The 16,954-nt window shown below is 40.3% G+C and overlaps 1 long non-coding RNA gene across 1 annotated transcript; it reads right to left on the reverse strand.

Annotated features, from left to right (window-relative positions):
• Nucleotides 1-14,705: 14,705 nt before the first annotated feature.
• LOC107780022 (uncharacterized) lies at nt 14,706-16,747 on the reverse strand. Its single transcript, XR_001646730.2, has 3 exons — nt 16,598-16,747; nt 15,323-15,437; nt 14,706-14,869 (listed from the first exon to the last, which is right to left on the reverse strand). It is a non-coding gene; the product is annotated as an uncharacterized LOC107780022 (long non-coding RNA).
• Nucleotides 16,748-16,954: the final 207 nt, after the last annotated feature.

Consider the following 16,954-nt stretch of genomic DNA (forward strand, 5'->3'; position numbering starts at 1 on the left):
GGTGGAGCCGACCGAGTTAGGACTGTGGCGAACTAAGAGCTCAGGTGCAGGCTCAAGCTTCAGAGGAGAAGGGTGCCTTAGCTAAAGTTCCCGCATTTGAGGCCCAACTACACGTGGCTCATGATAATGCTTCAATTCAAGCGGATATGATCGCAAAGCTCGAGTCCAAACTTTCAAAGGTTAGGGCTGAAATTATTGATGCTCGGGTTGAAGAAGCATTGAGTCGGACTAGGGCTGATCAGGAGATGGCGATTCATTTGAAGGATGCTACTGATGCCCAAGCCGAGTTGAAGAGGGCCCTCGATCATGAAAACAGGATCGAGGAATATGTTTGTTGCACATCCCGAAGAGAGGTACTTAAAGAGGTATGCGCCATGGGTTTTGTTCTCTGGGAAGAGCTAGCTCGAGCGAGGGAGGACGAGCGTGATGCTCGGTCACTTTTTTCCGATGCCGCGTAGAGTGAAGATGAGGCTAGTAGGTCATATCCTTCTGAAGCAGAGCGTATACTTTTCCATTTGGTATGTGATACTCTTAGAGCGCGTTTATAAATGGAGAAACCTTTTTGCATATGTAAACAAAAGAAAACCTAAAGCTTTATCTCTTATGTATCCCTTTCTGCTATGGTATTGACCAGGCAGGCTGGTTTCGGAGTTGGCGAGAATCCTTAGATTTGTAATACGGTTCCGAAGCTCATCAGGCAAGCCCGGAGGCTATTACACGCTTGGTTGATGCGGCCTTTAGCGCAAGCTGGCATTAGAGCTCTTATATTTTGTTCAACTATTTTAGGTTTAGTCTCTGAGTCGGGGTTCTACTCGAGCCTATTTGACCCTCAAGCTTTAGGGTCTGCATGGGCGGGCGACAATGGCTGTTACGCCTTGCCCTTGGGCATTTTTACTTTAACTATTTTGGGTACAGTCTCGGAGTCGTGTTGCGACTCGAGCTTAATTGGCCCTCAATTTTAGGGCTGGCGACAATGGCTCTTACGCCTTGGGTCGAGGCGACCTCTTACGTATGTGGCCTTGAGTCTTGTGAAGCTGGCAACGATGGATCTTATGTTTTGCCCTTAGGCATGTATAGTTAACTATTTTGGATTCGGTCTCCGAATCGGGTTACGAATTAAGCTCACTTTGACCCTCAAGTTTTCAAATTTTAAGCTGGCGACAGTGGCTCTTACGTTTTTGGCCGTCGTGACATTTTAATGTGTGGTCTTGAGGCTCGTTTGGCTGGGGACAATGGCTCTTACACTTTTGCCCTTAGGCATGTGTAGGCTTTGTTTTCCTCTCGTTAAGGACTTTGAGATAATTTTTCCTCACCCGTCGTTGGTTTAGGAAGAACCTCGATTTCAAGTCATATAGCAGCAATGTTCGAGCACTTCGGAGGGTTTAGCTCGTAGGCTGAGTAGCTCGAAGCCTTCATGATTTGGAGCTGACATGGTCGAAGCTCATTTTCCTGTCTAGGGTAGCCTATCTTAACCGATTCTTTTTGAAGTAGATTCGAAGTAATGGCCTATGATTTTGTTAGCAACGGTCGGGCTTCCCCGAGTTGCGTTAATTTTGCTGGTGCAGCCGTTTTGACCATAGTCATATATGTTCTGCCGGAGCCGATTTTGATCCCGAGTGTGGTAGTTTAGGCGTCTACATCGAGGGTATGCCATTTCGGGAGTCTTACAAATGTGACATATAGCCTAAACTTCGGGATTGAGTTTTATGCCTATAGTAAGGTCTTACAAAATTTTCATGCATGTTTAGGTCTTACAATTTCTTCATGCATGTTGAGGTCTTACAATTTTTTCATGCCTGTTGAGGTCTTACAGCTTTTTCATGCCTGTTGAGGTCTTACAGCTTTTTCATGCCTGTTGAGGTCTTACAGATTTTTCATGCCTATTGAGGTTTTACAGTTTTTTCATTCCTGTTGAGGTCTTACAGGTTTTTCACGACGTTGAGGTCTTATAGGTTTTTCATGCCGTTGAGGTCTTACAGCTTTTTTCATGTCGTTGAGGTTTTACAGTTTTTTTATGTCGTTGAGGTCTTACAGTTTCTTCATGCCTGTTGAGGTCTTACAGTTTTTTCATGCCTGTTGAGGTCTTACAGTTTTTTCATGCATGTTGAGGTCTTATAGTTTTTTCATGCCATTGAGGTCTTATAGCTTTTTTCATGCTGTTGAGGTCTTACAGGTTTTTCATGCTATTGAGGTTTTACAGATTTTGTTGCTATGTTGAATAGACCTTGCTGGACCGAGTTTGCCTGCTCAGGGTCTTATGGCCTCGGGTTTTTAAGTGAGTGGCGACTAACGATAGTATTAGAGTCTTCGAGTTTTTTAGGCTTGAAGGCTATTATTCATGAGCTCGGAATTGACTCGTTGAGGCCTTATGAGCATGGAGTTTCGACCCTTGAAGTTGTGCATTTCTCTTTCGAGCTTTTGACGCCAGTCTCCGAGTACTCAAGGTACCCTCGATTTTAGAGATGCTTCGCGATTTTTGCATTGCCTTTGCTGAAGGTTTTATGATTTTGGATTTTCGATCCGGAGGTCATCTGAGTGTTGAATTGCCGACGTCAATCCCCGAGTGTTTGGCACCCTTAGCTTGCGAAGATGCTTTTGATAAAAGATATTATTTTATTGTTCAGTACAATAGTACACGTATTTGCCAACGGGAGCCTGGCTATATGGACACGGTTTGTTTGACCGTTTGGCCCACTACATTAGTTTCCTACAGGGACCCCATTTAGCGTTTCACGACTTTTCCGAGGGGGTGGCTCCCTGGGGGAATGCCCCCATCATTCAAAGTTGACTGCAAAACAAATTTTGAGCATTTGCTTATTTCCCTTAGGTAGCCCGTAGACGTTGCCTCGTTAAAAACCTTGCCAGTAAAAACCCTTCTTTTAGGACAAAAACTCGGCCGAAGGAAAAGAATTCAACGGGGGCTTTTAGAGCCTTAAGGTCTTCGGGTAGCGTTTGCGTTCTGATTGCTCCGATCGAGTGCCTGCGTAAGAGTTAGTTCTAAATTCGAAACAAAAATGGAGATGGTCGTACTTTGAAGTGAGTTATGCTGGTGACGCCTCGGGATTGATTTGCTATAATCGTGAGGACTGAGGTGAAGACGCGGTATGGTCCTTTACTTTGGTTTGCCAAGTTTGATCGAGGGTGAGACCCGATTTGCCCTTTGGTTTATTCGGGGGCGGAGGTACGAGCATTAGTACTACATCGTGTATTGCGAACTTTTCCCTTGCCGCATGATGTTACCTGTAGAGGGTTTTAATTCCGTCATTTGTTGGAAATTTCATCATCTGGTGAAGGGTGGAGGGTACCTCTCTCATGCAGTGTATCCACAACCACCCGAATAAGGCGTTATACCTCATGTCTCCTTCGAAGACATGGAATTTGGTGTCTTGGGTCGTGCCGGCCACGGTGACCGGTAGGATGATTTCTCCTTTCATTGTTTCACTTTCCATGTTGAATCCATTGAGGACTCAAGTGGCGGGCACGATTTGGTTGAGCAATCCGAGCTGCTCTATCACCCTCGACCTGACAATATTAGCCGAGCTACCTGGATCCACGAGTACACGTTTTATTTGAAAAGAATTCACAGTGAAGGAGATTACCAATGCGTTATTGTGAGGTTGAGACAAGGCCACGATGTCTTCTTCGCTGAATGTGAGGGCGTCCTCGGGAATATATCCTCGTGTCCGCTTTTTTCTGGTGATGGATATTTTTGTTCTTCTCATTACTGGTTCCTGCGGGGCATCGACGCCCTCCCATGATCATATGGATGACATGTTGCGGCTCGTTTACCTCGTTCTTCTTGGTTGCCTCCCTTTCCGGGAACTAATTTCTTGCTCGATCGCTAAAGAATTCCCGGATATGTCCTTTGTTAAGCAGTCGAGCTACCTCTTCTCGCAACTGATGACAATCCTTGGTCATGTGGCCGTGCGTGTTGTGAAATTCGCATACCAAGTTGTAATTCCTTTGCGAAGGACCCGACTGTATAGGTTTGGGCCACTTGGAATCTCTTATTTTACTAATGGCGAACACGATGTTCGACACATCGATGTTGAAGTTGTATTCTGACAAGTGAGGCGCACACGTTGTCACTACGTTCCGATCGAACCTGGCTTTGTTGATGAGCCCTCGAGGATCATGCCCTCGATCCACTGTCCAATCATTGCGAGGTAGGTTGCGCCTCGGGATGTTCCTCCTATCTTCGAGCCATACATCGAAGATAGGAGAAATGCCTCACGGCGTAACGTGCCCCGAAATGATTGAAGAGTAGAGCGAGGTCAGAATCCTCGGGGAACTCGTGAACAGGGTCAAATTCAATAGGCACACAGGACCGACTGAGGCACCACGCTTGTCAGAATACAACTTCAATGTTGATGTATCGAGCATCGTATCTACCACTGGCAAAATCAGAGATGCCAGTGGCCAAGTCCCGTACAATCGGATCCATCACAAAGGAACCACAACTTAGTATGCGAATTCCATGGCACACACGGTCCCAGGATCGAAGACTACAGACAGCTCTGGGAAGAAGTAGCCCAACTACTTAGCAAAAGACACCTCTGAGAGTTCCTCAGCGACCGAGCCAAAAATCAATTCCAGGAAAGAGAGGCGAATAGAAAGAATGAAACAGATGAGCCACAACATGTCATCCATATAATCATGGGAGGAATCGACATCCCATAGGAGCCTACTATTAGAAAAACAAAAGTATCCATTACCACGGAAAAGTGGACTCGAGGTTACATACCCGAAGACGCTCTTACATTCAGCGACAAGGATATCGAGACCCTATCTCAGCCCCATAACGACGCATTGGTAATTTCTTTTCTTGTGAATACATTTCAAATTAAATGTGTACTTGTGGACCCTGGTAGCTCGGCCAACATTATCAGGTCAAGGGTCGTGGAGCAGCTCAGGCTGCTCGACCAGATCGTGCCTGCCTCTCGAGTCCTCAACGTATTCAATATTGCGAGTGAAACAATCAAAGGGGAAATCACACTCCCAGTCAATGTGGTAGAAACAAAGCAAAATGCCAAGTTTTATGTCATCGAAAGAGACATGAGGTACAACTCCTTGCTCGGGTGGCCATGGATACACTGCATCAGAGCAGTACCATCAACCCTGCATCAAATAATGAAATTTTCGACGAATAATGGAATAAAAACCGTATACGGAGGACAACATTCAGCCAAGGAGATGTATGTGGTACACGATGTGGCACCAACATCAACGCCTTCAATATCGAAGGAGTCAAAGGATAAGCAAATAGTAAAATAAGCGCTCATGAGGCACATCCTCGGCTACACCCGAATAAAACAAACAAAGGACCGTATCGCGTCCCTTAAGCGAATGTTGGGAGCATATCGAGGAACAAAGCACCATCACCACTAAGGTATGGTCATTCCTCTTTTTTATTTACATCTTACACTAAACTTTATGCAGGTGTCCAACTGCGATAGTCGAAGCGCTATCTAGATCGAAGACCTTATGGTTTCAAATCATACGTTGCACTCTTTCCCTTAGACCAGGTTTTTATCCCGAAAAGGGTTTTACCGGCAAGGTTTTTAATGAGGCAACATCAATATGCTACTTAAGGAAGAATCGACAAGTATTCAAGGCTTATCTTCAATAAACCTCGAATACTGGGGGAGCATTCTCCCGTAAGGTCACCGCCCAGAAGAAGCCATGATTCGTTGAATGGGGTCTCGATAGGAAACAATGTACCAGGCAAATGCTCGAACGAACTGTGTTTGTATAGAATAACCGAGCCCCTGACAGCAAAAACATGTATACTTGCACCAAATAATCAAAGAATACTTTCCCCTCCATCAAAGCATTTCGAAGGTGTTCGGTATTTTTTACAAAAATGGCTCCAGAGCCAAACGCATCCCGAACACTCGGGGACTGGTGTCAAAAATTAAAAATCATATGACCCCGGGCCGGAAGCCTCAAATTCGTAAGCCCTCAATGAGGCAACTTCAAGTCTACAAAAACGGTTGTAGGTCCGACTAAACTTTCAATGTCCCGGGGACTACAGAGGTCGAAAGACCCCATATGGGCAACCTCTACCCCGAACGACCTTTATAAGGCAACACCAAAATTGTAACACCTCAATCAAGGCATGAACCATACTTGTACCAAGTAACCAAAACTGTAAGACCTCAAAGGCATGTAAAAATTACAAGACCTTACAAAAAAAAGGTATCACCCCGACCTTAGAGTTAAGGCAATATATTCAAACTTGTAAGACCCCTGAAAAGGCATAACCTCGATATAGACCCCAAAACTACTTAACTCGAGGACTGAAAGGCTCTGATCAAACACAATAACTACGGTCACAAGGCTATACCAGCCATACTAACGTGACTCGGGGATGCTCGACCTTTGCTATAAAATCACAGGCCTTCAAATACTTCGAAAGTACTTCGAAAAAAATGGTTAAACAGGCTACCCTCAACATAGGCAAAAGTGCTTCGACCATGTCAGCTCCAAACAATAGGCTTCAAAACACTCAGCCACCGAGCAAAACCTCCTGAGGTACTCGTTCATCGCCAAATAACAACTCATAATTGAGGTTTTTATCGAACCGTCGAAGAGTTAGGCAAATGCAATTTCAAAAATTCCTTAATGATGGAAATATAAAGATCACATAAAAGGTCGTACCGACCCAATGCATAAGAGCCACTGTCGCCAGCCCATATTAAGAGGTCCTACCGACCCTACGCGTAAGAGCCTAAGAGTCAGCTTAAAAACTTGAGGGACAGTGAGCTCGAGCAGAAATACAACTCGGAGACTAAGCCCGAAATAGTTAACTAAATACGCCTGAAGGCAAATGTGTAAGAGCTTATGAGCCAACCTAATAAGCCCCAGGGCCGAATCATAAACCTAAAGGGTTTTTCTCAAAGACCAATTCTCTTAGCTAATCATTGACAAAACATCAAAACTCAAAAACAAAGAAGGGCATAAACAAGCAAATAAAAATCCATGGAATGAGAAAACTGAAAGGTTTCTTTATATATGCATGTATGAAACGACACAAAGGTCACATTTGTAAAAGTTCTCTAAAGAGCACTGTACAAAGGGTCAAGAAGAAAATGTCTAGTCTACGTCCCCTATGGGGACTGTGGCCCATCGGCCTTTTCCACATTATCTTCGGCATCAGACAAAAGGAACTTGGCGCCGTATACATCCGCTTTGGCCTGTGCTATCTCCTCTGACAGATCGAAGCCCCTAGCATGGATCACCCCGAGGGTCTCCCACCGTGATTTACACCTAACATACTCTTTGCTCCTGCTTTCCCAGTCGAGAGCCTCCCTCAGCTTAGCATGAGCGTCGGCAGCATCCTCCAAATAGACGGCCACTTTCTTATCAGCCATAGTTTGGATCGGTTCAGCTTCAGCCCGGGCGTCCAAAACTTCGGCCTTCTTCTTTAGAAGCTCAGACTCGAGCCTTGTAATTATGTCCGTTCGGACCAAGCTATTTTCATGAACGTTGCAAAGTTGTACTTCGAGGGTGGAAGTCTTGGCCAAAACATCCTTCTTAGCCGCAACCTGGGTGTCCAACTGAGCCTGTAACTCATCAAGTTCACACTTGGCTTGACCAACATTGCTCCAAAGGCATTCTAGGTCCTCCGTCTTTTTCTGCAACTGAAGTAAACGAAACATTAGCCTCAAAAGATGGAAGAAGAAGCACGCACCCCCCTTGGAAAAAAATTACCTCCTCCTCGAGGTAGCTTTCGTAGTTGAGACTTTGACTCGCCTCATACTGCAAGTGTGCCAACTCATCCTCCCTTTTGTCGTAAAAGAGCCTGAGGGATTTCTCCCCATCCACAGCTTTTCACAGCATGGCCTCACGGTGAAGCAACTCAGACTTGAGCTTGTTATAAACATATGAAAGAAACGCTCGATAAGAGAGTGAAAATTGCAAAAACTATAAAACCAATACGACCGGCTAAGACTCACCACAGAGTAGAGCAGCTGAGCTTCCTCAAAAGTCAAGTGCACATCCAGTAGCCCGGTTCCATGAACCCCAGTAGAACCACTCCTGCTTGGCATACGGTCACCCTATATACGCGGCCCTTGGCTTCCAACGTCCCTCGAAGTGCCTTCGATGAGAGAAGAAGTCAGTGGCAGAGAACCCTCGCTCCTCAAGGTACCCTCGATGAGAAAAGATGATGGCAGTGGGGGAGGGACCGCTTTTCAAAAACCAAAGATCTCGGGCGCTACAGGTTCGGTTAATACATCTTCTCTGAGTCCCCGACCCAGTCTCGTCTCGTTACAAGCACTATAGCCCTGCGGAGGCCCTATTTACAGAGTTATTATCATTCCTTGGACCCGAAGCTGACGATCCTTCTCCAAGAGGGCACAATCTTGCCTTGAAGAACTCCCCAATGCCTACAATGATGGGGTCACTACACATAAAAGGAAAGTACCTTTCAAAAAAGGGAGCAAATCATATATCACGTACCGTGGTGTTTTGCCTCTAACCTACCCTTAGACAAGTTTTGCCACCTACGCCCATCATGGGTCGAGTGTGTTGCCAACATCCAAGCCCAATCCGCCAGGTCGGGGAACTCGTATGGCATCCATGGAATTGCTGCGGAAAGGGAAAGAAAGACGCATTTATGGAGCCCACCTCGGCCATAAACAAAACAACAAAGGAAAAAGTGTACCACTTATGTGTAAAATTCCATTCCACGAGAAACGACAGAAACTCTGCGGGTATAATGTCAACAGTCTGTACTCGGACGAATCGGCTCATCCATCCCCGATACCCATATTCTTCATCATCGACAACGAAGGGCCTGGTGGATTGACATCGTAGGGTTATCAGGCTTCGGTGGTGAAAAGGCCGGTATAGCCTCATAATATGGCTAAGGGTGAACTCGAGCCCTGCTTCCTTTTGCGCCCCATTTTTCCCTCTTTATGCAATTGGGAGATCGCGTTTATGACATTTCGGGTGTAGGACAGCGCGTTCCTTTTGGGAACTGGGTTTTGCATTTGAAGAGTTGTCACCTAATGATTTAAGGTGCATTAGGGCTCCTATAAGGTTGACTTCTAAGTTCATTTGATAACCACAAATAGGGTAAGGGCTTGGACCATATAAGTGTGGCTCCTGACCAGATAGTTTTGTAAATTTGTGCAATTTAGCAAATAGACAAGTATAGGCTCAAATAGTAGGGGATTTGAATTTAAACATATAAAAGAACAATTAAAAGACGAGTTTTGAAAAGAAGTTTGCAAATAAAGGGCAAGGAGGTCCTATGTTTATATTTAATATGGATCATATCAATGCGATACTCGGTATGACACTCCTCAAAAGAGGGGATACACGTGTTATTAGCGCACCAATCATCATATCCATATCTATCCTTCCCACCCCGTTAAGGTATTAAAGCGCGGAATAGTCTCGACCTCTATTGCATGCTACTACCCGTCCCTTCCTATCAGTCTCAGAGGAGTTTAGGACTACTATTCCTAAAGGGGAGGGATATTAGGCTGATTTTAGGTTTTAAAGGTGAAAAATCTAAGGTGACATACAAAACATATAGGGGTTGCACATAAGGGGAAACATGTAACAAATAAGAGGACCATGTATACCTCCTCAAATAAAGCATATAAATAGCATGGCTTAAACATACATCTAAGGTATGAATTTAACATACTAAGATAAGTGAAGTTTCAATTGTTGAGGCAGACCAATTTATTACATAACTCAAATAAGAAGTCCGAATCAGGCCTACCTGCTGGTTGTAGCAATTGCTAATTAACAAAAGGCGGATTCAATTTTATTGTTATTATCACCTAAGTCTTGCCTAAGTGTTTGGGTGAGGTCCTATAGACATGATATCTAGTTGGTTCAGAATATGGCAAAGCAGTTCAATTTTAAAACAAACGATTTGAGATCGTACAAGCATGCTCTCTAAACTTTATTAGTAGGAAACGAGAGAGTTGTTTAAAAACTGATTAAGAACAATATGAATTGGAATGATTTTAGAATAGACTGATTTTGGATGTTGTAGGCATGATATCTATTATTGCTAATTTAATTCCTATAGACATGATACCTAGTAGAACGTGTAATGAAGTAGGCAGAATTTACTCACAATTCCCATAGGCATGATTTCAATAAAAGATACTGATTTTAAACTACTGGGCATGAAGCCAGATTATAACTTGTTGGATCCTAAGAACATGGTGTCTAAACGTGGTAATGCAGAATTTAAGAAAAAGTCCTATAGATAGGTTCTCTTGATGCAGATTTAAGTATGCAGAATTTAAATCCTATAGGCATATTTTCTAGATGTAGAATATGCAAAATTTTAGTGAAAACAAATCTTATAGACATGATATCTAAATGTAGAGTTAAACATGCATAATTTAAAACAACATATCTTATAGGCATGATTTTTACCCTTAAGCATGCATAATTATCCAGCCCTTTTCACTAGCCAGCCCTAGTGTTTATTACAAATTATTACAAACTGAATAATAAATTACATCAAAGAAGTATAAAAGAAAAAGTTACAACCAGAGGAAGCCTCATTCTTGACTTCCTCTTTGAGTTATGGAATAAACCACCACAAATGTCATTGATTAAAAGCCTTTCTCAGACTTGAGTGTATCAAAGTTCCCTAAGGGTCTCAAGGGGACCCCGGGCAGTGCTCACACCCAAGTTGCATAACTAGATAGAGATGAGTGCAGTGTGGAAGGGCCAGCCCTCATGTGTCCAAGTTCAGATGGAGCTCATGGGTCCCAAGGCAAGGCTCACATAAGAGGGGCAAAACCTAAGTCTAAGAGTATAGTGGAAGTGCAGGAGAAGAGAGTTGTTTAAGAACTGTGTTGAGAATATTAAGGGGGTAATGGTAGTTTGGAAAACAGTAGTAGTAAAACTAAAATTATATAGCATCAGTAATTGCACAAAGGGGGCAGGGGTTCGAGAATACATTACAGGTGGTATATGACCCTAGGAGGGGTCAAAATCTAGACATGCACAACAATAAGTGATGTTGGCATGCCCATAAACCAGCCATAGGACACACACATAAAGAGGATATGAAGTATATGATCAGAGAGGGTCAGGTATGGGTCATGCACAATAATGTCTAATGCCGACATGCCCTCAAACCAACCAAGGAATACAAGCACATAGGGGATATGAGGTTTGGGGTTCATACAGTTAATACATAAGGGAAACATGAATTCATAAAAAGGAAGGGGCAAATTACAACATGCTTAATAATGTAACTTGATTAAAACACAAACAGAAATAGGCAAGAGTGAAGGAAGTAGCAAAGAAAACATGTTGTTGTTTATGCTGGAAAATTAATTAGAACATACCAGTAAAGAAGCAAATGCAGAAAGAAAATGTAAGCAAGTTTCCCACAGCCTAGCCTTGGCTTTCAGTCGGCTAGATAAGGCAGCAACACAAGCAGCAACAGAGAAAAAGAGAGAGAGTTTGAGTGAATTGTATGTTCTGAACTCAAGTGGTTCGTCTTTGAAAGAGGAGGGGTGCAGGGTATTTATAGTTTTAAAAACATGTAAGAAATAAGGTAATAAGTAAAGTTTCAATACAAATATGGAAATAATCAACAGTCAGAATCAATTAACCAAGTGATTCCCCTTTAATTAAAGAATCCTTGTTTAACGGTTGTGATAGGTTTAAAATAAGGAAAGAAAATCAGTTTGTATGCAGACTAATTGTTGTCATAAAAGGAGCAGTAAAACCACTAAGTTAGTAATCAAGTCTATGTGCAGTAATATACTTATTCTGGAAAAAGATTCAGTTAGGCAAAATAAGGAAAGGAATCAATTAACTTTAACAGGCGAGTGCAATTAAAGGTCACAATAGAAAAGTTTTGAATTCAGTCACAAGATTGAAGGTCAACCAAAGAAGGAACCTTAGCATATATATAGAGTGAACAAACCAGACATGCGAGGGCAAACCCATTGGCAAAAGAAACAGCATACAGAAATAGGCATAAGGTTCAATAGTAAAGCAGACATTCGAAGCATAGTAGTCAAGTAGGTCAAGTCAAATTGAATCGATAGTGGAGAAAACAAAATATCAGAAACATGCGAAGGTCTCATAGTAGTAGACGAGAAAAACCTTTTGAAAAGTTAGGGTTTCAAGCATAGTCGAGTTTTAAAGATAATAAAAACCCAAAATAAGAGGAATCACATAAAGAAAAAGGGGTTCTGAAACAAAGAACTTTAAATCAAATCAGGTATTCAAACGAACAGTTTCAGACCCAGAGACATAGATACTTCAACAATAGTCGAGCTTAAAAGATGATAAACAAATAAATAAAACAAAACATAACCAAACAAGCACTCATCTGACAAACAGCCAAAAGAAAATAGGGTTTTCAACATGCTAAATCAGATAAAAGAACAACATGAGAAACACATAGAAAAATCGGAAGCATGTTAAAGTCAGAGAAGATATTTTGAAATAACTTAAGAGAAAAACCCTAATCGAAAAAAATAAATACTCGTTAAAGTTAAAGAAACGTTGAGAGAATGCTTAAAAGTTCAAAGCAAACGCATATCTAAAGTAGATCTGAAAGAAATCGAAAGATCTTAGAGATTAGGGTTTTAGAAAACCCAGAAAAGGTGAGAAAGGCCCTGAAAGTTACAGATCTAACCAGGAGAGTCAAGGATCTAACTCGAGCGGCCATGGCTGGCTGGAGAAAGGTCAACGATGATCGGAGAAGAGCCAAGAACTAAAATCGGACAAGGACTGGACCAAGCTCCTTCAAGGTCTGGCCTTGAAACCCTAAGAACGAACACATATGAGCCTTGGAAGGCTGGTACAGGTCTCACATGACCACGGATGGTCATGGATTAGGTAGATATCAAGGTGGGGTGAGAGGGCGGGCAGCTAGGGTTCGTGAGAGTTTCAGAGAGAATTTGAGAGAGAAGAGGAGTTCAAGGGCGGCAGATTGTATCAATAGGGTTTTGGGGGTCGTTTGGTATTAATTACGGTAAGGGCTGCCGGTGGCCGTTGATCGAAATGATCAACGACTGAGATTAAAAAGGTTAGGTGGGGATCTGGGTATGGGTCGGTGTAATTGGGTTAGGTGTAGGGTATGAGTAGGAATTGGGTCGGGGTAATTGGGTTTAAATTGGGGTAGAATTAGGCTACAATTGAAATGAAATCTGGCTAGATTTTAAATAGCCATTTTTCCTATTTATTTTATAAAGAATAGCAAATTAATTCATGGAAATAAATTAATAGTACTAAAATGAGTTGTAACACATTATTATCAATTTAAAATACTGGACTTAATTTTTATAAATATAAACGCAATTAAATCTTAAATGGAGCAAATATTGCAATTATATGCAATTTAGCTTTAAAAATACTAAATAAATTTGTAAAAATATGCAAAAATTATCTTAGCTAGAGTTTAGTATTAATATGACAATTCAATAAATGAATCACCAAAAATAATAATTTTGAAATTATTATTGGGGTTTTTATGAATAAAATAGGGGAATAAATTTGTTTTAAAATCTTTACAAATTATGGAAAAATAATAAAACATCTGGACATACTTATATATGCATACATATTCTATTTTGAAAGTATTTTGCGTATCGAAAATATATAGGGAAAAAATTGGGTATCAACACTTCCCACGCAAAGAATCACATCATCAATACTATCCTCCAAAATGATGGATGAACTTGCGCCAAGGTATGGACACATCCAAGTTGAGGTTCAAACCCTCAATCTTACTAGGCAAATGATACGGGAGTAATTTCAAAATAGCCAGATTTACAAGTGGTCATTTAAAAATAGCCACAATTTCAAAAGTAATCAAAATTTAGTTACTTTTCATGTAAAGATAAATCTGAAGGAAAATACTTTTTAAAATTCGAAAAATACTCCAGTATAATATACTGGAGTTCCAGCATAAGCATACTGGAACTCCAACATATTATAATGGACTTCCAACATATGTATACTGAAACTCCAGCATATTATAACGGAGTTCCAACATAAGTATACTGGAACTCCAGCATAATACACTAAAGTTTCAGTATAATATATCGGTCCAGTATAATATGCTAGAAATTCATACACAAGTATATTATGCTGAAACTTTCCGCGTGTTGAAGTTTAAGCATAATATACTGGAAGTTCATACACAGGTGCATCGATCTCAAGTATATTATGTTAGACTGATCCCTGTTGCAGTAAAATAGTGGCTATTTTTCAATGACTTTGCAAATGCTGGCTATTTTTGAATGATCAGTCCGAAAACTGGCTAACCCGTGCTATTTTAACCCAACGATTGACCGGTTGTCAAGTAATGTCATTTTATATTATTTATACGACTTTTGAATTTTATTTACATGCATGTTAGCAAAAACTTTCAAAGAAACGGTGTTGGTTGTCGCCCCAAGGTGCATCCCCCACTGAGTTTAAATAATTCTAACGATAAATAATTACTAATAAGAATGGATTGTAATGACAAATATTGTAAAATAAAATGAACAAAATCACCCTATCATTTAAAAAAGCTATGAATTATTTTCTCAAATAAAAATATTACTAATTGTTTCCATCACATATTTTCAACTTTAGAATATTACTCATCTCTTTAAATTATAATTGATTTGAATTAAAAATTGTAAAATAAACTTGAACTCTAATTAACACAGCAAAAGTTCATGAAAGAACTTACAATTATTATATTAGGCAGTGCCATGTTTAAACATAACCCCACTAAAATTATCCATCATCTCATGAATAGAAACATCATAAATCATTTCAAATGTACATCACCTTTCTCTTTCCTTACTTCCTCTCGTCTTCATGATTGGGCACAATTTCTCTGTGATAAATAGCCCGTTTCACCAAGCTGCAAAAGTAACTTATTTTAAAAAGTGTTTTTTTTAAAGTTCTTTTTTAAAAGTACTTTCGGTAAGAAACAGTTTGTGTTTGGCTAATTAGTTTGAAAAGCATTTCTGAGTAGCAATTAGTGTTTGGCCAAGCTTTAAAAAACTGATTCTAAGTGTATTTTTCTCAAAAGTGCTTCTCAAAAAAGTGCTTTTGGAAATAAATTACTTTTTTTTGCTTCTCCTCAAAATTACTTTTTTTCCTTCCAAAAACTTGGCCAAACACCTCAATTTTTGGTCAAAAGTGCTTTTGGCCAAAAAAACACTTTTGGTCAAAAAGAAGCTTGGCCAAACAGGCTATAAAACGATATGTAGTGTATCCTTTGACGATCCCAAAAATTATTAAATGTTCTCAACTTCATCCCTAGTGCGGTGCAAACCATTGTTGCATCTCTTACAAGTGCAAGGAATGTCACCTTCTAATTCTGAGTGCTTAATTGCAAAGTGGGGAAAATTGTCTAACTCCTTTTAAATACACATTGCTCAGTCTATTGGTACAACGCATCCAAGTCTTGTCCATTTCAAAATTTCCTACAATTAAAGGAAAGAGATCAGATCAATTAGTAAAATGTAAAATATGTGAAAGCAACAGTGTCCAATAAAGCAAATAAGTTGTGTACTATAATGAAGTTTCTTTTGTTATACAACTACACCTGCAACTGTGAGTACATGTATGTATATATGTGTTTATGTGTGCACACACATATAATGTATACACATACACAACATATGTATATGTTTAGCTAACCTATTCCAACAAAGACTACAAGAAGTTGTATAGTGTAACAACAATATCAATAATGTTATTCTGAAAGTCGGCACACTAAATTAAAAGGTCATTTGAGAAGATGACACTATACTAAAACTATGATATTACATAAAAGTTAATTTCAGGCAGCCTAACAGAGACTCTATGTTACTTTTCCTTTCTGTTTCTAGCATTTCTTTTGCTAAGCTCTCTTTTGTTATAACTGAGAAATTTTTAAGTCTGACGTATGATCTGAAATTCGATAGATAATGGATTCGCTCCTCTATCCTTGTTTACTTAAATACAATGGTGGCTTTAACGGCAAAGCAATAAAATCGCTACTTTAGGCCTCTAAAAGTTAAAGTAGCTAACGTTATTTAGGTTTACACTTCGACTCTAGTTCAGCTAAGGTCTTTTCCCTTTATTAGCCACGGGGTTTAAACCCGTGACATGTGCCAATTATTACGCTCTTAAAAGGAGGGGAAAAATTGTCCGTTTTAACTCATATATCACGCGCTACGCTCTTATCACCACATGTACCTAACTCAGACATCAAGTGATAGATCTTATAATAGATCCAAAGGCCGGGGACTACTTTCGTTCAGCTCTTTTATAACTAGTTAACTACTTTTAAGATCGTTTTCTAAGCATTAACGATCGTGGGGAACCCATAAATGAGAACAAACAAAAGAAGAAATGGATACATAGAGATCGCAGATAATGCGATCCTATGCTGTTCTCAACTTAATACAACATCAAACACATCTATAAAAATCTAAAATGTAATTTTAAAAATCATAAATTACACCTAAAGCAAAGCCCATAATCACATTCAGGTAGAACAAAGTAAAACGACGAAAATTGGCAGAAACAATTTGAATTTGAAAGAAGGGCCATGAAAGGAATTAATTCTATATAGAGTTTACAAGAAGGGACGACAAACCAAGCAGATCAACCACCGTTCTGTATTTGTATTGGATAAGAACCGAGCTAAGAGAGGAAAGTGATAGATTAGCGCTCCATGTATCGTATTGAAGAAGAACAAAAACGTGCTTTGCCTCGTTTAGTTCGTCCTCTTTTTTCCTTTTCTTCTTGTCATTTTTCTCTCTTTTTATCGTTTTGTTTCCTTATTCAATTCTTTCTTTCTTTTTCTCTTTTTGTTTTGTAATTAAACGATATTTAATTATAGCAAAAGATATTACATATTAGGAGGAGTGTCACTTAGGACACTCAAGTTATTAAATTTTGGCAAACTATTACAAGTACTTATAGAAATATGTTATAAATATTTTTTAGTGCG

This window comes from Nicotiana tabacum, chromosome 5 (assembly GCF_000715075.1).
Source record: "Nicotiana tabacum cultivar K326 chromosome 5, ASM71507v2, whole genome shotgun sequence".
NCBI lineage: Eukaryota > Viridiplantae > Streptophyta > Magnoliopsida > Solanales > Solanaceae > Nicotiana > Nicotiana tabacum.